General features: G+C 38.8%; 1 protein-coding gene across 4 annotated transcripts in view; it reads right to left on the bottom strand.

The window, feature by feature from the left end:
* The window catches only part of LOC100577283, a 400113-nt gene that overhangs the window by 278367 nt on the left and 97709 nt on the right, over positions 1 to 24037 (bottom strand). For 3 of the 4 annotated variants that reach the window (XM_026442341.1, XM_026442340.1, XM_003251199.4), the window contains one exon: positions 148 to 232. The exons of the other annotated variant lie outside the window; for it this stretch is intronic. The gene's annotated coding sequence lies outside the window, so the exon portion shown is untranslated. The remainder of the gene's footprint in view (positions 1 to 147; positions 233 to 24037) is intronic. 4 annotated transcript variants of the gene reach the window in all.

Genomic DNA, 24037 nt, shown 5'->3' with positions numbered 1-24037 from the left:
GTCTGATCATTTTTATTTTGTTTGCTTCGAGGCTCACGATATCAGATATACGTATTCGTATAGAAGCGTGACTTCTGTGTTTGCACGATCACGTTCGATTATCTAGAAATCTATGGGCGAACTATGTGGAAGAGAGAATTCACTTACTCGTTTCTCGAAACCTTCCCCTTGAATCGAGTTTAGATCGAGTGCGGCGCACGAGGATCCATAACAACACACCATTCTACGATTTCTGAAACAAAGAGAATTAAATAATCGTTTATTAACGATTCATTTTTGTCGAAAGACTCGAACTCGTAACTTGTAACTAATTTAATAAATATTGTATCACTTTTATCACGTCTCTCTCTTTTTCTCTCTCTCTCCTCTCAGACAAATCGAATTTCTCAATCCTTCATCGAAAGATTCTTCCCTTCCCCCTTTAATAAACCGAGAATCAAGGCGAAACGTCGTCGAGTACGTTCACAACCGCTCGTGTCACGGTCTTACCACGAGAAACGAGCTACAATCCGGGTAAACGTTCAAATGTCTTCAAAGTGGCCGGAACAGCGAGGCGGAAAGCGTCAAAGGAAACGTGTCGGTTCGAAATGATTCGGGAACAAAAGAGGGGAGGGGAGGAGGAGAGGGAGGCAAGGGAGGGAAGCACAAAGCCCAGACCAGTTTTTAAAGGGGTTAAGCGGACCAGCGTACCCCTCTCCCCGGTGTTGTTAGATAAAACGAACGCTGGAACCTACTACGATTTTCTCGATAATTTCATGATAAAATATAATAAAAATTTCGTTTAGAAGAATCATTATATTTCTTTTTTCCTTTTTTTTTTTAAAGAAACGATAATTTAAAAAAAAGAAAAGATCGTTCTTGAAAAAGAAGAAAATATATAGGCTAAATATTTTTCACGAAAGAAAGAGAGACGTGTTTGTTCCCTTTCTCGTTTTTTTTTTTTCTTTTTTTTCTTTTACCGCGTAATGTTTCATTGGTTTTCTCGCCTGTCTCCCTCCCCCCTCTTTTTAAATCCAATCGCGGCCGAGGCAGGGCGAACGAGTGAAAAAAAGCCGCGGAACTAAAAGGGAGTGATCAATAGAACGGGGATGAAAAATCGCGCAAACTTCGGGACACGCGTTCCACGCGGACAACAACGGGACGAGGAAGATAACACGCAGTGGTGGTGGTGGTGGTGGTGGTGGTGGGAACGAAAACGGGTCAACTGGTTCTCCGTTGAAAAAACGTGTAACTTTGGTCGGATGCATAATTACGCCGCTATGAATCCTAGTAATTTTTGCATCTGCATACGTGTTAGCCTCCCCCTGTTTAAAATCATGCTCTCCCGTTCCTTCTCCCGTGTGGTTGAATTCATATTTTTAATTGCGTCGACAGGCTAACGCGAAAGTAGCGGAGACGTTTGCGTTTCTAAATTACTGGCAATTTTTTCCTTCTTTTTTTTTTTCAAACAATTTTCAAATGTAAAATACGAAAATACGATTTCGAAGAATTGAAAAAAGATTTTCTTCTTTTTTTTTTATTAGAGTTTTTAAAAAATATTTTAAAAGAATCACGTGTCGCGTGAAAGCACGGTCATCGTCTCTTTCAACTCATTTTGCAACGATTTTTTCAATTTTATTTTCCAATCTTACAACGATTCATCCTAGCAAATTCATAGTTTAAAATTTAACGTCGATAAGCTGTTTTCAATTCGATAAATAATTCCAGTCGACTAAAGTTTAACGCTATTAACCTGGCTAAAGTTTGACAGAAAATTCGATCGCGCCGAGTTTACTCAAAATTTTATTGATCATTTTTCCATCGCACGCTATCAACACACCTGAGGGAAGAAATTTAATTGGCATCTCGTTGGAAAAAATAACAAGTGCTAATTAAATGTTGAAATAAATATATAATTTTTTTTCTTATCACACTTTCCTTCCTTCCACGACTCGAAAGACAATGATAGTCACTCGTGCCAGATAAAAAAAAGAAACAATTAAAATAAGTAAAATTAAAAATATCTCGATCGATGTCTATATTTTTCTGCAATTTTTCGTCTTCGATCTAATTTATTCTCATCAGACCTTCCTCCATAGAAGAGACAGTATGTACCAGGTGTACCAAAAAAAAATTAAATTAAAATAAATAGAAATTGAAAATACATATCTCGATCGATGACCATATCTACAATTTTTTATCTTCGATCTAATTTATTGCTTCCATATAACTTGAGAAACAGTGATAGTTATTTGTGCCAGATAAAAAAAAAAATTAAAATATCTCAATGCCTATATTTTTCTACAATTTTTCGTCTTCGATCTAATTTATTCTTCCTCCCACACAATTCGAACAGTGGTACCAGATGAAAAAAAAAAAGAAATTAAAATAAATACAAGTTGAAAATACACATCTCGATTCTCCAATTTCTCTTCGATCTAACTTACTCTTATCAAACTCCCCTTCCTTCCATACGCGAAACAAGCGAGAAACGGATTAACAATACGAGAGACGTATAATAGAATCGCTCGTGCGATACAAAAAAAAAAGAACGCACACGAATACACTTGATTCTGCTTAACACAGAAATCTCGACTACGTTTCAACCTCGTATCCTCCGAAGGAACTGCTAATCTCGACCTCGCAGCGACACGATGATCCACGATGGATTAATATACGACACGCCATCGTCTCGTCCATCCTCTCCTTGCTCGCGAGAAAATTCCGTTTAATTTCCTCGCTTCGTGGCGAGATGGGGTGGGGTGGATGAAAAAAGCAGGGGGTGGAGCGCGAACAAGGGGAGGAAAAGGAAGGAAAGGAAGGGACGCTACCACGAAGGAATGGACGAGCCGAGATGAGCCAAGCCAAGCTACTGTACTACACAGGTACTAATTGCTTTAATGAGAAAGTGGGCGCGGCCGTTTCTATAAAATTTCATTGTGAACGGGGAAGCCAGCTGGAAGCCGGACCAGTTAGCCGTGAGTAAAAGATGGCCACGTGGGTGAAAAGGGTGAAAAGACGAAGAGTGAAGGGGACGTAGAAAAGGAAGGCTGAATGCTGAAGATGAAAAAAAAAAAGAAAAAAAGAAAAAAGGATTGTTCCAACATCCAACTATCAGGAATTCGAAGATCGATTCTGACAGGTGTTGTTCACTGTTGGGTGGAAAGAAGCCTGGTCGGATGAAGGAATATTTTCACCCCGCATTTTTCTCTTCTATATATATAGTCACCCTGTGATCCAAAACGAGGATCGTTGAATCCAGAGAGAATTCCAGAAACGTGTCGATACGATACAAAATTTTTCTTTCCATTTCTAGGTTAATCACAATTCGTGATACGCTGAAACTTTTTTAAGTTTAATTTATAATTTCGAGCAATCAAGTGCAATCTGTAATCTTGATTAATCCTAAAGTAACTGCAAATAAGAATAATTTTTAACGATGTTTTGAATATTCAGATTATTATATTTTCCTACTATATATTATTATATAGTTAGATATTATAGTTATATATTATAGTTAGATATTATATTTTGCTACTATTGGGTGACTATGATGAGTCACAAGTAGATTTGTTGATACGTTAGAGATTCTTGAAATTCTGTTTCCCCAAGTCGAAATTCCAAAAAATGTTTCGACGCTTTTAACGGGATATTTTTTGCGTTCGCTCGAAGGACGTTCGATCCCGACAACCGCATCCGACGTGGAAGGAAAGGAAATTTTCCACGCTTCCAGTCCAGTCAACCATCGACGCCTTTCAACCGTCAATCAAACGGAGTTAACCAAACACGGTTGGCGCCCTCCCTTAAATCTGTTTCATCCCCAAGCTCTATCGAAATCTGCTAGTCGAAACGCAAGCTGCATATATATATATATATTATTATTAGCGCGTTGGAAAGAGCAGAATGGAAATAAAAGCGGATCACTTCTCTTAGTCAAAAATTTAATTTCGCCTCCTTTCCATTCCATCATTTGTGTTTCCCTTTCAACCTGTCTCACCTCTGCTCCACGCTTCCTCTCCCTCCTCCCCTTTCGAAACCACGGCTTTCGTTTATCCCAGAGCCACGTTCCAATTTTTCGTCAGTTATAATACTACTCGCTCTTCCATCTCTTCCCTTTTGCTTTCGTTTTCGTTACTCCTCGCCACCCCTTTAACTAGCTATTTTCGTTGCATCGCCTCCCTGCTTCCTTTTCCTTTCTTTTTCAAACTCGCTCGTCAAACTATTTTTTACTACTCTATTTCCGAGTAGTCTTTAATCCATTTACTGGAATTACTCGGTTATTTATATATCGGAAATTGTATGACGCAAATAATTTCTTTCTTCCTTTTGTTTTTCCAAATTTAAGATTTTATTACATGTAAATAAAAGAGTACAAGATTATCCAAAATTGTTCCAGATAGATGTCTCGTGATCCTTTTGCAAGTTCTTCTCTGAGTCGAACGATTCCTCTGATTCATCGTCGTCTTTTGAATTAAAATTTCCAGGTATCAATCTATGTTATCTTTGCTTTTTTGCATAGTGTGAATTATTTTAGTAGCTTCGACAGCCTAAGCTAGAATGCAAAGACATAAATTCTTCTTAAGAAAAACGGTTGTTTCGAATGGCGGGAAAGTAATTCAAATTCAAAAATTATGATCGTAGAAAGAAAGAAAGGAAGAGACTTACTTGCCCAATAATTAAAGTTATCTCGTTAGAGAAAATTCGTTTTAACAAACAACCAATAAATAATAAATAATCACAAATCTCTAAATCTGTTCTCGTTTATATACAGTTGTGACAAAATTCTTAAACTCATTGACTTTAATTCGAAGACAATGTCCAATGATTGTTGTCTCGATCGTAGCGAGGATAGGAGGATAAGGGATCAGCTGATTGAAACGCCGCCGCCATTGTGATTATTATTCGTGGTGAGGAGGGCGCCACTGTGATCCGCTTTGTGTATCGTTTGCTCGCGTCTATTACGAGAAAAAGATAGGAAGAGAGAGAGAGAGAGAAAGGAATATGAGAAAGAAAGATAAATCCCTTCCTCCAGCCTTTTTGTGATCTATCTCTGTTTAAATAATTTTTAATAATAGTTTAAAAGTTCCCTTCCTTCACGATTAACTTCGAAGCTCCAAAGATTCCTTCTCAAAGATGGATCAAATGGATCGATTGGAATCGTTTCGAATAAGATCGATGGAAAGTTCGTCGATGCAGAATTTCGATCGATAAAAAAAGATCGACTCGAAGAATTTCGAAAAATTAAATTCCTCGATTGAATGAAAGCAAGTCGTCGAATCGTCGTGGAAAACGTTTCATAGGATCGTAAATTTCGATCGGGAAGAATCGAATTGGAGGAGGGAAGGGGAAAGAAGGGGGAAGGAAGAAGCGACGAGTAAGTACATCCATCATACCGCGTCGATAATATTGCGGCGAATGCTTGTTATCGAGGGCAACGTCGGATTTCGATCGTCCGATTCGCGCCATCCCACCGCCATCACCTGTTATCGATCTCGAAATCACAAACGCCGCATAGATACGTGGTTTCGTTTCTCCTAATGGATCGGGGATGGGGATAGGGAGGGGGCGAGTGTTTCGTTCATTATCATCCAAAATGCGGCGTGCAACAGCCCAACCACTCGTTAGTAAACTCGTAGCAACGTTATTAATTGGCAGCTCTGATTATCCGAGTATCGTGGAGAAGATATCCCATCTCTGATACAACCTGATATCGCGTGTTCCTAATGATTCCGCCGTCGAGATGAAATATCTTTTTCTTTTCCTCGAAATGTTAATAGTACATTAACCCTTTCCACCTTTTCCAAAGTGGAAAGGTGCATGATAACTCTAACGAGAGACGTTTCGATCCATTTCTTTCAACTTTTTAACGTATATATACGTATATATATTTTACGAAACTCGATGAATGAAATTTAGAATAATTTTAATTGGCTAGAATTTTCTTATCAAAAATTAGACTGCGTATCTTCGAGTTGGCATTGGTTCGAGTTTGGCGATATTATAGGAATGTTACTCTTTTCTTTTTTTGATGAAATTAAACTGGAGGTGGATTTGATTGTTCGTTATCGAAATCATTTCTAAGTGTGTAATCATTTCTGTAAAGAATAATTAATAATGGAAAACGAAGAAAAAAGAAAATAGAGAAAGAGAAAGGTGATTATTTGGATCGTCAATATTCAACAAATTCTCATTCTCTACATATAAAAATACGCAAGAAATGTTTAAAATATAAAACCTTGTCGAGAGTTCCTTTCACACCGTCGAAAAATTATATATTCTTCATACTCTATCCCTATTATCATCCTCAAACAACGCGTGCAAATCTATGAAACGCGATGGATAATCGTCGAAACCGATCGATCGATAAATCCAACATCATCTTCGAATAGGGCCCGTGAAAAACGACTTTTTCCCCGACTAGGGAAGAAGAACGTGTGATTAGAGGGAGCAAAGGGAGGGAGAGGGGCGGCCTAGCCAAGTGACTATTTACGCCAGCGTAACCGTGTAACCACAACTGAGGAGTCGGAGGGGGGAGGGGGTCCGGTTGAACGCAGTTGAACCTTTGTGTTATTCAGTCAGGGTACCGAGGCTTAAATGGCCTCTTCCGCTCCCTCCCCCTCCCCCCCAGGGGAGGCCTTTTAAAAGCCACCAGGGGGTGGGAAGCAGAAACTGGCTGCGTGCTGCACGACCTCCCCTGTTCGCGTGCACGTGCACCGCCGATAAATACGTGCCAGTGTAATGTATCAACCGACCGATATAATAAATAATTCGATCGCAGAAACGTTTCACCTCTTGTTTCTTCCGTTTGACTTGCAAGTTAGGGGATGGTTTCGGTCGGAATCGAGGTTGGAGGGAATCCTTGTCAGTTGACGATTGTGTTTAAGCAAGGGGCGAGGTGTTCTTCCTGTCTCGATTCGTGTACAATCGAGTGTACAACAGTTGTATTTCAAGGAATGCTAATTTTTTTGATCGATCGTTGTAAATTTTGATCCTTGGAAGAGAAAAATGATTTTTATGTTAAATGTATATATGTTCTTCTTCCGCTGTCTCGATTCGTATACAACAGTTGTATTCCAAGGAATGCTAATTTTTTTGATCGATCGTTGTAAATTTTGATCCTTGGAAGAGAAAGATGACTTTCATATTAGATGTATATATTTGTTGTTGCGTTTCTTGGAACGCGAGTTTTTTTGATCGATCGTTGTAAATTTTGATTCTTGGAAGAGAGAGACGAATGATTTTTACATTAGATGTATATATGTTCTTCCATCGGTTGTCTCGATTCGTGTACAACAGTTGTATTCCAAGGAACGCGAGTTTTTTGATCGATCGTTGTCAATTTTAATCCTTAGAAGAGAAAGATGATTTTTATATTAGATATATATATTTATTGTGTATATTTGTTGCGTTTCTTGGAACGCGATTTTTTTTTGATCGATTGTTGTAAATTTTGATCCTTGGAAGAGAAAGATGTATATATTTGTTGTTGCGTTCCTTGGAACGCTATTTTTTTTAATCGATCGTTGTAAATTTTAGTCCTTGGAAGAGAAAGATGATTTTTACATTAAATGTATATATTTGTTGTTCATCGAGAAATTTGATAAAGAAAGAAGGAAAATAAAAGACCATACATCACGTAGAAGAGTACCGTTTCAATTATTAATCATTAATCGAATCTTTGGAAGAGAAGACGGTGAGAGAAGAAGGAGAGTCAGAGCAACCCCTCTCTGTTGAATAATTACCGCCAAGTATCCACTCTCTGTCGGAATAACCGATAAGGGTTAAAACAATCGAGGAAAGAACGAAGCTCCCCACGGAGAGGAGAGGAACTTGGGAATAAAACAGGAATATCGATCCCCTTTCGAGGTGATGGTCAAACACGATGGTCCAAAACTCTCGCGAGACTTAACCGGACGAACACTGACCGAAAACGTCAGGATTTTCATGACAAACCCTGGTCTTCCTCCTCTCCAACTCTCGTCAAAACTTGGGTCCCCTTCACGAGGGAACGGAAACGGTTAAGTTTCGAGAACGTTAAGCGGCGGGGGTGGATAAAAGGCGGCGGAAAAACCAGCCAAGATCCCCGACACTTTATGACCTCTCTCTCTTTCTCTCAGGGTGCACAATTTGAATCCCGTGGAAAAGCGTCACGGCCGCGTTTCGCGGCAGTCTGGCGACGCGACGGGCTGCTGACAGCTCGGCAGATGGCTGTTACAGTTATGGCCTAGACGGGAATATATGAATTCCTGAGGGGGAGGGGGCGTTTACGGAGCCTCTTTCTTTGAAGAATGGCTGAACGAGGCTGCCATCCGGCCTGGTTGCCGCCGTTCAGGGGCGGCGCGTTTCAACGTTTCGGGTATGCAGGACGGTGAATGGACGTTTAATTAGAGATACGGAATTGGATTTTTGGACCTCGATCTCTCCTCCCTTTCTCCCAAAATTCCTGATTTTCCTGGAAATAATAATAAAATATTAAACTTATAGCTCGAAGGAATAAGATCATTCATGTATACCGTTTTCCTCTTTATCTTCTAGAAAGAAATAATTACATAAGACAGGGGAAATTCGAATTTCTTTCGAATCCTATTTATTCTCTCGATAAGAGATACGCGTAGTTTTATTAGTACGGCAATCAAACTGCACGTAATCGAAATTATTGAGTTGGCAACTAAGTAATTGCGGATTTCAGTTGAAGTTGACGTACGACCTAATCAAAGCAATAATCGATTCGGATCGTCACAGTACAACTCGTGAGATTGCAGAGAAGCTTCATGTATCGCATACATGCATTGAAAACCACTTAAAACAACTTGGCTACGTTCAAAAACTCGATACGTGGGTTCCTCACGAACTGAAAGAAAAGCATTTAACGCAACGGATTAACAGCTGCGATTTGCTAAAGAAACGTAATGAAAATGATCCATTTTTAAAACGACTGATAACTGGCGATGAAAAATGGGTTGTTTACAACAATATCAAGCGGAAAAGATCGTGGAGTAGGCCACGTGAACCAGCTCCAACAACATCAAAAGCTAGTATTCGTCGAAAGAAGGTTTTGTTATTAGTTTGGTGGGATTACAAAGGAATTGTCTATTTTGAACTCTTACCACCCAACCGAACGATCAATTCTGTTGTCTACATTGAACAACTAACAAAATTAAACAATGCAGTTGAAGAAAAGCGGCCCGAATTGACAAATCGAAAAGGTGTTGTATTCCATCATGACGATGCAAGGCCACACACATCTTTGGTCACTCGGCAAAAATTATTGGAGCTTGGTTGGGATGTTTTGCCACATCCACCATATAGTCCTGACCTTGCACCATCTGATTACTTTTTGTTTCGATCTTTACAAAACTCCTTGAATGGTAAAAATTTCAATAATGATGATGATATCAAATCGTACCTGATTCAGTTTTTTGCTAATAAAAACCAGAAGTTTTATGAACGTGGGATTATGATGCTGCCTGAAAGATGGCAAAAGGTCATTGATCAAAATGGGCAACTTATTACAGAATAAAGTTATTGAGTTCCATAAAAAAATTGTCTTTGATTTTCTAAAAAAAATCCGCAATTACTTAGTTGCCAACCTAATACTTTCAATAACAAACTTTGAGGGGTTGCCGATTTGACGCGGCACGCTCGCATTAAAATCTGTTTTCCCGTTCCTCTGTATCGTATCTCGAGATCTTGCACGAAACCATCTCGCGTGCACATTCCCCGAGGGTCGTGCAATCGTGCACTCCCCTTAACGATCCGTTATTATTACTTTGATAAAGTGCATAAACACCGGTATTCGGATGGCATATTTTTTATTCATAACTCTGGAATACGAACGTGGAACACGAATAATCACGTCCACGCGCGGAATGATCGCGATCGCTTTTCTCGAAAGGGCGCACGCTCCTTTCGGAAAATTATGCTCGTTCCGTTCGTTCCGAGCTCCGTTGAAATTCGAACAAACATTCTCGACATTGATTATTGAAAAATGGAGCATTAACCGTTTCCGCTCGAGCGCCGTCCATTTGGATCGATATATTTATTTACGTTTGTGCCGTGGAATTTAAAGTTCACCGAACTTTTATTCGTGCTTTTATTATTCAATGTTGTTAACAATTTCGTATTTGTTCCTATTTGTTTTTCTTCGTACACTTCAAATGTTTTGTAAACGAATATTATATCAAACGTAATATTATATGTATATTAATTAAAATATATTTATTCAGCTAAACATTTTATTTATTATTTTCACTGAGCCCAATCAATTTGATTTTTATTAAAATATCCCTTCGAATAGATTTCTAATAACCTTACATAAAACGTAAAATAATATATCGTCGAATGGTTAGATTTTTTATCTCGAACTATATTTTGACAGTCGTGGAGATAGAAATATTATTTTCAAAGTTTTCAAACTTCGTAAGCGTGGAATACGAATAATAAAATTAGTTAGAGCAAAGATTTATAAGATTCGTTATTATTTTTCGTTAAGAGATCGAAGAGAAAAGGAAAATAGCGATGGAAATAGAATAGAATGAAAAATAAAAATAATAGTAAATGCGAGAGCTTAAGTTAAGATCTCGATAAAATAAAAAAGAAAACATGAAAAACATCATTTTATCGATATCGATATTTAGCGATACTTGCCCTGACGAATCGAGAATGCATCTCGATAATTACTTTATTATTAAAATTTTAATACCCGACAAATTTTCTTTCTTTACACGTAAACATATAAAATATTAAAATGTAAAACATTTTACAATGTTAATTCATGCATGAAATCATTTCTTAGTTAGTTAGCTCTAAAAAGAAAAAGACATGGAGTGAAAAGGGTTAACTGTTGTTATTATTCAATATCACGATCGATATATTGTTTATTTAAATTTTGCCAGTATTTAAAAGGTCGAGTATCGTGAATAGCACGAAGAAAAATTGGATTCTGGATATAATAATTCACTCTAAAATTCACGATGATTATTGCGTTTTCTACGCGCGACAGACGGCATAGATTATAACCAACGATTACAACGTTCCTCCTTTTTTACGTTTGCCAGCAGGTTGATAGAAAAAGTTGGCCTCGTTGAAAAAGTTCGAGCCGTGGGAGACGTGTGTTCCACGTCTCTATTTCTACGAATTCAATTCACTGTGTTGAATACTTTGTTATTTCGATTTCCCCAAGTTCCAACTTTCCGGGGAGAATAATTAGAGGCGTGCCATTTTTCGGGAAATGGCTCGAGAAGGAAAAGCAAAAACCGCGATTCTTCTCATTTCATCCCGTGGAATTTCAATTCTACGATTCATTCGACGAAGGAGCAACGATTCGAAATGTAAACCGCCATGAAAATTGAGAATTTTTCTCAATAATGGTGAATGGAAGATCTTTCTACAAGATTAGAGAAAGTTAGCTTTCTTTTCTTGAATTCCCCAATTCTTGTTATTCTCTTCTCTCGATTCTGAGAGAATAACGAAAAGAAATGGAAGAAATGGAATCGTTTGCAAACTGTCCTGTCCTGGCAGGGCACGAAGCCGCAACAGAATCAGGAACAGGCGATCATAATCTGAACATGCTACACATGCGAATGGAATTATTAGAGAGCACACGATTAAAAATTTATTGCTGCAAATCCTTGTTTTCCAGCAAGATTCAAAGTTTACCTCGAAGAATATATTCCATCTGAAAAATTACGCAATTTCAAATTTTACTTAATTTTAATCTTAAAATTTATCTTAATCTTATCACTAATTACTAGTGATAGTCACTAATTAGATCACTAATTATAGTGATTATAATCACTAATTTTAATTTTAAAATTAAAGAATTTCGAAATCATTTTCACCTTAACTGAAAAGTAAACAATTTAGCATTAATCCACGGGAACAAAGGGTTTCTAATTTCCGAATAATTTCCCCGACGAATTTCGTAAAATCGCATGGGAAGCGTGAAGGGGAGGGGTGCGTTCTATCGAACACTTCCGCTCGATGGAGCAAGCTTCCTGTGACTAAGCAAACGGTTCTCGAGGCCCGAGCATTCCTGGCCTAATGTCGCGTGCTGTCACCTGCTAGCGTGCGAAACGGACACACGTTCCGCCACACTTTTACACCCGTGTTCGCACCCGGCGGTTGTGATACGAGGCAATAAAACGGGCCGGGCGAAATTAACGATGAAATTATTTCGCCCGTCGAAATTGAAACTCCTCTGAAACTGAAACTCCTGGATGGTGTTTTACAATTTCGTAAATTCGAAATCTCGAGCAGGGAGGAATCTAGACGAGAATCTGGGCTAATTTTTATTCCATTTCCCAATTGTTCCCAATTTTTGTTTGCGACGATTTAAATTTGTTTATTCTCTCTGTACATCTATCTATCTCCTTCCTTCTGCTTCTTTTTTTCTTTGTCCACTTCCATCAATGAAACGCATATATATATGTACGATAGGAATGTATACGCAACGATCAGAAATTAGTCGAAAGGGATTTAATTAATTTAGAGCCAGGAACTATTTGCTTGTTTTTTCTTTCTTTCTTCCCTTTTTTGGAAGCAGAATATAGAGAATAATTTGGAAAAATTACTTTCCATTACTTCGATAATAATACACTTTGTTACGATAATTTTCGAAAGAATACTTAAGATCGATTGATTTCAACTAAATATCCTTAAACATCCTTCTCGATGATATATTTTTATCATCGACGAATGGAAAAAGTCTAGAAAGAGAAAGTTAAGAGTAAGGAAAAAAAAAGATCTCTCTTCAAAATAGATGTGTAGCCATCAAGCGGAGCGGCGTCTTATGATGATATCCAATCTAGGGATCCCCAGATGACTCTGCTATCGCAATTCCTAGTGGCTCACGTTCCCTTTCCCGCGTTATGCGATCTGATATCGGGTAATCTTACGGCACGAAGCAAGGTAATATGACATTCACCAGACACGTGACTAATGCAATAATGCCGGGGAGGGGAGGGGAGGGGAAAGGGGAAGGGAGAGGGGAGAGGGAAGAGGGGTGAAAGCTTCTAGAAACTACATGCTAATTAGGAGGAAATTAGAATTTAGATTAGTCGAATGTTATTTCTGGCGCAACGCCGTTGTTTCGCGGGCCAATTAGCATGAGCGAATTTCATCCGCAGGAAAATTCAATGTTAACGTTGAACGCTCCCTCCAATCTACGTTACTTACAACAATTTTATCAAATGTATCCAATTTTTATTGGAGAAACTTTACTTTACTGATTTATCGATTAAAAAAAAAAATATTTGCACTTTTCTTTTTTTACATCTTTTTTACTTTAGAAGAAAAAACAGAGAGCATATTTTACAAAATATAGCTCCTTTTAACTTTAGAGAAATAATTCGAAATACGATCGTTTTTGATTATTCGTGCAAAATGAGAAAATTAAAAATCGAAGAGTTCACTTTTCCTTGAAAATTCGAACGTTCTATAAGCAATTATTTCACTTGATCGTGACAAGGGAGAGAGAGCAGATCAGAAAATCGTGGTAACCAATCTAATATAGGCGAGAATTAGGTTAAAGTTGAACTTAAACTAGGTTAAAATTAGATTATCATCAGAATTGGAGTACGAGAACAATGTCAGTATAAATGTTGGATTTCGCTAAGTCTAGTTAAGCTTAGATTGGATCAAAATTATTAACAATTGATTTCAGGTTATAGTAGCGCATTAAACGTGGCTTAGATTAAACCACGGGGTCGATCTGAAGATTCTTACATCGGATCAGGGTTGAGCCACGAATTCCATTCATTTGCGTTATATTACTTTCAAAATATCAAACAACGAGAATTTTTTTTTCTAAAAAGGACGGTAGACAGCGAAACCATGTTTGATTAGACGCTGTTAGAACCAACTGGATACATATATATATATATATATATATATATATATATATATATATATATATACACATATATATATATATACACATATATATATATTGGGCTAATAGGAAAGTTAGGTTATTCCCCGAGCGAACTAGATCAAAATTGACGTTAGATGTTTGATAAGTTATATTAAGTTAATATTAGATTAATAACAATTTTAGGGAAATAATTACCTACCGAAATCAAAAAACGATTTTACCGATTTTAAGGTAAAGGACGCTTTATCTTACTTGTGTACAATCTCTCTATGTACACAATTTCCTAATCTTTAATTCCCCCCATTTTGCAACGAATTTTTGACGAACGAAAAGAGGAAGGGAAAATTATCGAAAAAATAGTCGAAAGTTTTGAATTTATCAAAACGAGGAAAAAAGAAGATCCAAGCAAACGTCGAAATTTCAAACTTCGACAAAATTCGAATTATATTTCGTATACGATGAAACAACACCGAAGAAATTGTTTCTTTTTTTTTTTTTCCTCCCCCGCTTGAACATCAAACATACAAAGAGAAAGAAGAGATAGCAGGAAGAAAAAAGGAAAAAGGAAAAGCATAAAATACGCAGGTACACGTGTCTATCTCTGCAACAAGATTCTCGAGAAATTCGAATATCTCATCCTCCACTCCTCTCTCACTCCCTCACCCCCTTCCTCCCCTACACCCAGCCGGTTAAAAATATTCGCGGATCCCCCCGGAGAGAATTACGCTCGCTGCATGGGTAACCGGTGAGAGCGTTAATTGCTCTCGCTCTTAAAATAACACTCGATTACTCGAGCAGCCGAGCTAGCAATTTCCTAAATACGAGACCCGAGAAAGAAAGTCAGACTTGTGGGAGAGGGACGGAGAGAGAAACGAGGATGGTTGCTCGCCGCATTTAATTCCTGCCTTCGTGGTCCGAGTCGAGATCCGTCTTCCTTTTCTCTCTCTCTCTCTTTCTCTCTGTCTGTCTCCCTCTTTCGTGAAATATTCTAAACAAGCGAAACAAACTTTTGGGATTCTTTGTACACCGCACGGGCTCACGCGCGCGATTCAACAACCGCTCGTTCGTTTCGACTGGACGGAAACGTTTAGGTCCCGCAAAATCGTATTTTCCTTTCGTCTTCTGTTTCGTGGTTCTTCTTTTTTTCTCCTCTTTTTTTGTTTTCGAAGAGAGAGAGAGAGAGATTTTTTTTTCCTTCCAGTCGCGTTATAGAATTTCAACGGACTGTTCTTTCTCTTCGCGAGAGACCGAATGAAAGAGGTAATTTTACCCAGGCAAGGTTTGTTGTTACAGTGAAATTGCTTTCCGCTAAGGGGAGGGGGGGAGGGTAACGAGTTACGTTTTTTATTCAACGCAAATATTTTGACGCGAGGCTTATTTGGATTTTCGATCGAGCTTATATAATTGCGAATGCTTCCCCGAATCGATACGCAATCGCAGAAAAGATTTCGTACCTTTGAACGTAGAGAATGTTGCGATAATGCAACGAAACTTTATATATATATATATATATATATAACACTTTTTTTAAGACGACATCACGAATTCTATTTACTTGCTCGAATATTAATGGCTATAATAGCTATAATTCATTGTTGTAACAAATAAGAAGAGCACTCGAAAGTTGGATCTTTAAATGAACACTCGACTCAAATAGCTCAGAATTATCGATCGATAATAAGATATCCAAGGAATATAGATGGATATTTAAAAAGGAAAATTTCCGAAATTTAACACGTTTCGTGATCGCACGGTCGATCAGAATCAGGCGAGTGATCAGGGATGAACAATGAAAAAAAGCGGGGGAGCAGAGTCGCGAAGAGAGCAGTTAAGTGGTGGTGTTCCACCCCGTGAACCGGGCCTATGGAGGATTAACAAGGCGCGCTCGAGTGCGCTAGTGGTTGCACTTGGCGCCTTCAGAGACCGCCTTTCATAGGTTCCGCCCTTTCACGAAGGGGCGCGCAGAGTCGAACGGCGACGATTTTTAGATGGCTCTCGAGGTGTCCTCGTCTTAATTAACTTAATTACACCCCGGTCAGCGGCCGAAGCGTACAGGTGCCGCTTCTTCAAGATCGCTCTCGTGAGGGAGCGGTAAGAGACTTTAAATGTTTTAAATATTGGGTTGGCAACTAAGTAATTGCGGATTTTTTTTAGAAAATCAAAGACAATTTTTTCATGGAACTAAATAACTTTATTCTATAATGTGTTGCCCATTTTGCCATCTTTCAGCATCATAATCCCACGTTCATAAAACTTGTGGTTTTTATTAGCAAAAAACTGAATCAGGTACGATTTGTTATCATCATCATTATTGAAATTTTTACCATTCAAGGAGTTTTGTAAAGATCGAAACAAAAAGTAATCAGATGGTGCAAGGTCAGGACTATATGGTAGATGTGGCAAAACATCCCAACCAAGCTCCAATAATTTTTGCCGAGTGACCAAAGATGTGTGTGGCCTTGCATCGTCATGATGGAATACAACACCTTTTCGATTTGTCAATTCGGGCCTCTTTTCTTCAACTGCATTGTTTAATTTCGTTAGTTGTTCAATGTAGACAACAGAATTGATGGTTCGGTTGGGTGGTAAGAATTCATAATAGACAATTTTTTTGTAATCCCACCAAACTGATAACAAAACCTTCTTTCGATGAATACCAGTTTTTGATGTTGTTCGAGCTGGTTCACGTGGCCTGCTCCACGATCTTTTCCGCTTGATATTGTTGTAAACAATCCATTTTTCATCGCCAGTTATCAGTCGTTTTAAAAATGGATCATTTTCATTACGTTTCTTTAGCAAATCGCAGCTGTTAATGCGTTGCGTTAAATGCTTTTCTTTCAGTTTGTGAGGAACCCATGTATCGAGTTTTTGAACATAGCCAAGTTGTTTTAAGTGGTTTTCAATGCATGTATGCGATACATGAAGCTTCTCTGCAATCTCACGAGTTGTACTGTGACGATCCGAATCGATTATTGCTTTGATTAGGTCGTCATCAACTTCAACTGAAATCCGCAATTACTTAGTTGCCAACCCAATATATACATATATATATATTTTTTTTTTTAAAAAGAGATAAAGAGATGGATATTTCAATTATTATTTTTTAGGGACTTTCGTCCTTTAGCGTCGAATTTATTATTTTCCTTGGTTTATTTCCACCCGAAATGTGATATATAAAAAGGGAGAGGGAGGGGGTGAAAAGGTAGAGGGGGTTGGAAAAAAGCAATGGACATCGTTTTTCACTTAGCCGATCGTTTCACCGCCGATTTCACCAGCGGCCGAAACCAATAATCATTTAATCGGGTCGCCGTTATAATAGGTCCATTGCTTACAGAATTTTCCCTTTTCCGTGGTGCCGGCTGGATTTCGCGGGGGAAAATTGCGGAAATGTTGGAAAACGAACGGTAATGGGTCGTAAAGTGGGTTGCGATTATCAGGATTTATGCAACCGCCGCGTTTAACCATGCCAAAATCTCGTTGCTATCCCCCTACCTCCTTATCCCCCTTCCACGTTTTTCTTCCTGGCTGCAATTAAAAATGGCAACCGTTTTTAAGTATCCCATTTTTTGGCTCTCTAACTCTTTCCACCAACACGAATAAATTTCACAAATCTCGCCTCGTCTATGATAAAAATTAGAAACTTATCGTTCTCTTTCTCCTTCTCTCTTGCTCCTCCTCGAAACGTACGATTTCCAAGAATGGAAATAATCGAGATGGAAGATATGTCTCGAGATAATCGTGTGTAATAACGATTGATCGGAGGATTGGTAAACAAAAGAGCGTTCAAAGGAGCGAGCGCCATCTACTCGATTTTCGAGTCCTGTTGTGCCGCAACCGGACACAGGCAACCAACAGGCGAGCAACACTGGGAGCGGCCTTCGATACGGCGCTTTCAATTTTCCCCATTTAGCTTCTAATAAAGAGATGACCCGCGCCAGACAGGATGGCGTAGAGGAAGTGTCCTTGATACAGACGTACCTTTCTTCTTCTCTCTCTCTCTCTCTCTTCGACCTTTGTCGACCCTCGAAGAGGGAGCCAATTTCCAGCGTTTCACCCCTCCTTTTAGAGACGTGCCAATTTATCGCGCGTTCACGCAACAATCGATTTCTTTTTTCCCGATCGAATTTTTTGTTAATCGATATTGTCCAAGGTTCGAGTGAAAATTAATCCAACATCATGTTCTTCCAAATGCGAAATGGATACGTAATTTCTTTTCTATAAACAACTTTGCACATCGCATTGAAAAAGAATTGGAAGAGAATTATCTGATTAACGAATATATAATTCAATGTAACAAACAATTTTTAATATTCTCTTCGCCATTGTTAACCTTAAGAAAAATTAACGAGTGGGATCGATCTACTTAAAATTCGCCTCGAATCCTCTCCACGTGTAATATTCCACGGAAAGCAAGAGAAGAAGAAGAAGAGAGAGAGAAAGGAAGAGTTGTTTTATATTCGCGACGGGTTCCCTCTTTGTGGGGCCGGCCGGCCTCCTCCTTAACGCGAGCCAAGTTCGGGAAAGTGCGACTGCGTGGAGGCATAATGGGAGAGATGGGGAGATCTCTGGTACAGGTTTGTCGGTGACGCGAGGGTGGATCCCTGGCTATATTAGATAAGTTCTGTCGCGCGAAACACCGCGCTCGGAAACTCTGGCTGAGCCAGGTTGAGCGGGGATAGAAGCGTTGGAGGGGTTGTTCCCGGCCTCGGTTTACCCTCGCTTTCTTCGCGCCCTCGCGGGGCTCTGCCACTCTCCTTCATTACGGCCTAAATGGAGAAAATTGAAAGCGCCCTCCTCCTCCTTCCCCCGACCACGAGTTTCACGCTGTTGTTATTTTATTAATACTCCAGATCGATGTCTGGTCACAGAAGGCCAGGGAAGGAGAGGGGAAACCCCGGGGGGAGACCCCTTCTAACGAGCATCTATCGCTCGAGGGATGATTCTCGTTCAACTTTGCATGCCTTCCTGAATCTTGGACCGGTTCAGAGCACGAGAGATTCCACGAGAGGCGAGTATTAAATGGATTTAATTGGATGTGACGGCGAAAAAGGGTTGACGAAATGTATAGGGTGTCCTAAAATTAACGCAAGATTTGAATTTGCCGCCTTTTTTGCATCAAGTTGTTGGCAAAAAGAACAGTTTGACAGCTGAGAGTTTAGGGTTAGTGAAAATGGAGCGTTATACAACAACGTGTCTTCGTTATTGAACGATATTTTAAAAATAATGAAAGTTTGGGTACGAAGCACATTTTCACCTCGATGGCTTTGTTGATCGCCAAAATTGCTGTGTTTGGGCTCAGAGAAGCCACGTGTGATTAGCGAAAAACAAATGCACCCACAACGTGTCACTGTTTGGTGCGGATTTTGGTCAGGAGGCGTCATCGGACCATATTTTTTCGAGAACGAGGCTGGTCAAGCAGCAACCGTTAATGGTGCTCGATATCGCGACACGATAACGCAGTTCTTTCTGCCAAAATTGGATGATATTGATGTGGCCGATACGTGGTTTCAACAAGACGATGTCACGCGCCATACAGCCAATGAAACGATTCAATTACCGCACGAGACATTTCCTGATCGTGTACTCTCTCGTTTCGGTGATCAGAATTGGCCTCCTAGATCGTGTGATTTAACACCATTAGATTTCTTCTTATGGGGTTATTCGAAGTGAAAGGTCTACGTCGACAATCCCACAACCACACGTGCATTAAAAGAGGAAATTAAACGCTGCATCAACGAAATTCAGCTACAATTATATATAAAAAATAAATATCTAAAGACTAAAAACTCTCTTTTATATTTAATTCAAATCTTGTCTTAATTTTGGAACACCCTTTATATAGGAGGGTTCATAATAGATAATACATGGAAAGTAAAAGTATATCGATAGATTTATATACGTATTTGTATTTGGAAAAGTCCATTTATGTATATACGTGGTTGTACGTAATGTCTCTACACTTTATATGGTTACCAGAATACTCGCTCGCAGAACTTTGCTAACGAAGTAGCCCTTCGTCCGTTCTATTAATTCAGCTTAGTCAAACAGTATTTTATACTCCCCAGTGTGTTCACGTACAATAACGTATCTTACAAACAGAACATTGGATCCTCTTGGGGAGGAGAAGGAGGAAGATAGAAATAGTCGCCTAATTTTTAATCCTCGTTTTACTTTCTTTGGGATCAAAGTTTAAAAAATCGCTTTCTTCTCTCTTTTTTTCTTTTTCTCTCAACGAAAATGGAAATTCTCTCGATCGAATCGAAAGATTGAAAGAGGAGGAAAGAACGCAAACACGATAGATAGGGGGGGGGGGGGGCAATGCTTTAAACCGGTTTTACCGGTAAAGCTTTCCGCGTGCTTAATTCCATTATGGATGGTCGTTCGTGAGAGCTCCAAGTTACAAATTTTGACATGCAAGGACGTAACGGATCAGGCGATCATTCCGTTAAATCCGAAAAAATTGCTTCCGCTTTGGAGAAAAGGTCCGATCCGACTTTTGCAGAGTAGCCTTTCCATATATATATACATATATATATATATATATATATATATATATATATATATCATCGGAGAATATTCGCGTGTCTAAACTCGGATTTAAAAACGCGATACATCATCGAGGCGAAGTTAAAAAGGTCGGAATTAAAAACTCGATAACGTATCGCCGGGTATTTCTGTTCGCATAAATTCGTCCTGGCTCGTCGTCGTCGTCGTCGTCACGAGCCTGTCTTCCCAAGAATTAATCACCTCGAGTGACACGGACGATTCGAACGAATTCCTGACCGCGAGCGATTTTATCATCGAGTAATTCGCGAGTGCAGGAACATCTCCCTCCTGTTTAACCTCTTTCAACCCCCGTCGAGTCGACTAGGCTAAACAAGCTTATAAATTGATTCGATAGCCAAGAGGAAACTAAGTTTGTTGTTTCATCAAAGAGGATTGATTCGTACGAATCTCCTCTTTGCATTTTCTAAAAGAGGAAACTTCTGATTTCGATGAAACTGATATATAGATGTGTGTTGTTTATTCAATCGGTAAGGAAGAGAGAATAATCGCATCCTTATCAGATGTTGGTAAAGCGTGAATTAAGAGGTTACGGTATATAATTAGCGATGCGGGATTGCGGTGTTTAATCAGTTGGAAAAGACGCAACGATGAAGAGATTTTATCTATTGCATATTAAGAGCACTTTAATTAATTAAGAAAAACTGTAAAAGTTTCGCGAATTAACTTATTTCCTCCTAAGTTGCTCGACTTGCTCGCTCTTCGCGAGAGTGGAAAGAGTAAACTTCTCTTCTTTTTTTCTTTTTCGTAAATTTATTGTTTCCTATTCGCGAAATCGAACTGGCCGGAAATTGTTCGTTGCGACGGAAGCGGAGGCGGAGGGGAGAAAGAAGTTTCCTCGGAATGAAAGATCCGTTAAAACTTGACAAGTAAGTTTATCGGGTTGAATACAGATTGGAGAGATCCAGCAGTTGGATGTTCCCGCGGAGTGGAGAAAATTATCCTCTTCGTTTTCGCGGAAGGAAGGAAGATCGAGGGTTCTTACGTCGCTTTCAAGGATCGAACGGCCCCCTCCCTTTGAAAATCCCTTTTTTATCGCGCCAGGTGAACGAATCCCCTTGCGCCCACGAGAACGGCGTGTCCAATGGATATCAAAGGAATCGTGTTAAGTGGCAAATAATTTAATTTCCTCCCTTCCTTTCGCCCCTCGATTATACGCTACGCCAATTAATCCCTCCCTCTTCGTCGTTTCCTTTCGCGTTGCGAGAAAAGTCGCTCCACAAAGATCGCCAATTCGACGTTAGGGAAGGACACAAAGGAATCGTATAATGGAAATTATACGATCTTACGGATTTAATCGATACATATTATAACTCGTGTTGACAAATTTAAATCAAAAATTACAATTGATTTGTACAAATAATATGTATATTCGTCTTTGATCCATGCAAACTTCAATCGATTACAACTCGAATAAACATACCTTCACATCCTCCACAAATATATCACAATTAATTACGAATCCTCTCCTAACACCAAACATTTGAGAAACCTCGATGAAAAGATAATAGTGTATTACTTTTTCCCTTTCTGTACACAACTTTCGTCAACCTAACCTAAAACCTAACCTAAAGATCGGAATCCAAATCGAATCGAACCGAAACAATCTGGATACAATTTCCAACGATTGAAGGGAGATCGACGAAAAGAATTCCTTCCTTCTTTTTTTGGGTAGGGATCCTAACCCTTTCCAAGAAAACAGAAACGAAGAAGAAAGAGAGAAGCGCGAGAAAGATTCGAAGATGGGAGGTGACGGAGAGAGGTCAAATTGCAAAAGGGATATGGTCGTCCGAATTTGCCGGATCATCAAACAACTTGTCTAATACCCCTGTCTCGAGCTGGTTGCCCTCGCCTGTGCACGGGATTCGGAGGCCAACGCGACAATCTAAATCTTGCCCCTTCGGGGGATCAGATTTCCCCGTGTGCAGTTTAATGCCAGCTGGAATCAGAGCGGATGAAAGCGGACAACGGTGGCGGGGAAGATTCGGTTCATTTGCTTCTCCAAGCTTTCTGTCTCTCTCTCTCTCTTACTTCTCGTTTCTTCGTCTAACTTATGTCTTCTCATACACTCTCTCTCTCTCTGTGTGTATTCGTTCGACTTAACTTCCGCTTATGTCGGTGGAGTTGGACTTGTTTGACGTGCTATCGATTGCTCCCCCGCCAACGTTGCTCATTAGTAGCGAGTAATTGCCCCGACGAGTGCCCTTGACGCGAACGCACTCTCTCTCGCTCTTTCTCCCGCGATTCTTTCCACTCGCCCCTTCCCTCTCGTGTTTATGCGAATCAATTAACGAATCGATTAAGCCTTTCTTTCGAGATGCTTTCACGATGTTGAAACGGTTCTGTATGTATGTATGATCAATTGCCCGTACGAACGAGGCGGTTGATTAGCGATCCGTTTGATTTCACTCGAATCCTTTGTTATTTAAGAAGCGATAGATACTTTTTTGATGTTTGTTTCTGAAATGTCTGAAAATTGATGATTATTTTTTTTTTTTGTGATGAAAGAAATTATCATTATATGAAAGAGAAGAGTCGAATTCTTACTTAGAGTGTATGTTAGGTATATTTTTAATGTTTGTTTTGAAATATGAGATATGTGTGAAATTGACGCTTATGTTTACTTTTTTATATGTTTCAATTTAAAATCTTGAATGATTGAAACTTTTCTTGTAGAATTAATGTGAGGAAGAAGAATTTAATTTTAGATGTGGTAACATTTTGAATTTGAACAAAGATAAATATAAAGATCTGAGTGGAATCCTTTGTTACTTAGAGTAAGCCATAAATATTTTTTTATGCATTTTTCATTTAATTTAGAAACCTGAATGATTGAAACTTTTCTTGTAGAATTAATGTGAGGAAGAAGAATTTAATTTTAAATGTAACATTTTGAATTTGAACAGAGGTAAATACAAAGATTATCTCAATGGAATCTTTTGTTACTTAGAGTAAGCCATAGATACTTTTTAATATTTGTTTCTGAAATGTCTAAAAATTAATGCTCGTGCTTACTTTTTTATGCGTTTCTCATCCAATTTAAAAACCTGAATGATTAAAACTTTTCTTGTAGAATCAATATAAAGTCGTTTAAGAAAAGAATCTAATTTTAGAATATGGTAACGCTTTGAATTTGAACAGAGGGCAAATACAAATATTATCCATGTTCTCCTATTTGCACAGAATTGACAGTATTCGACCTCTTGGTATCCATTAGCATCGGGTGATTAACCTCTCAAACATTGTGCGAGTCCAACTGTGGAAACATTTGTCTGATTAAGTTCGTCCAAGGATTTCTCCAGGGTCTGATTTATAATATAAGTGGGAATAATGGTTTCAGGTTCTGGAAACTCGTTCGAAACAAGGCTTGTCATCTGTCTATTTCTAGACAGAATAAACTCGTTTAAACAAATGTCCTATACCACCATCGAATCAAATGACTGTCCCTTCATACAATTCTTTTATACGATCTTCTAATTTAAAATCCCTCCACTGCATTTCATTCCCAATTAGGAACTTAAAATTCAAAAATGTGTTCCAGCATGAGTGCAAAATATGCGAAATTGACTCTTACATTTATTTTTTTATGCGTTTCAATTTTAATATATAACTTTGAAGAAT

The sequence above is a fragment of the Apis mellifera genome, linkage group LG8, assembly GCF_003254395.2.
Source record: "Apis mellifera strain DH4 linkage group LG8, Amel_HAv3.1, whole genome shotgun sequence".
In the NCBI taxonomy this organism is placed as follows: Eukaryota; Metazoa; Arthropoda; class Insecta; order Hymenoptera; family Apidae; genus Apis; species Apis mellifera.
The sequence above is the reverse complement of the archived record's forward strand: the minus strand, read 5'-3'. Positions and strand labels throughout refer to the sequence as shown.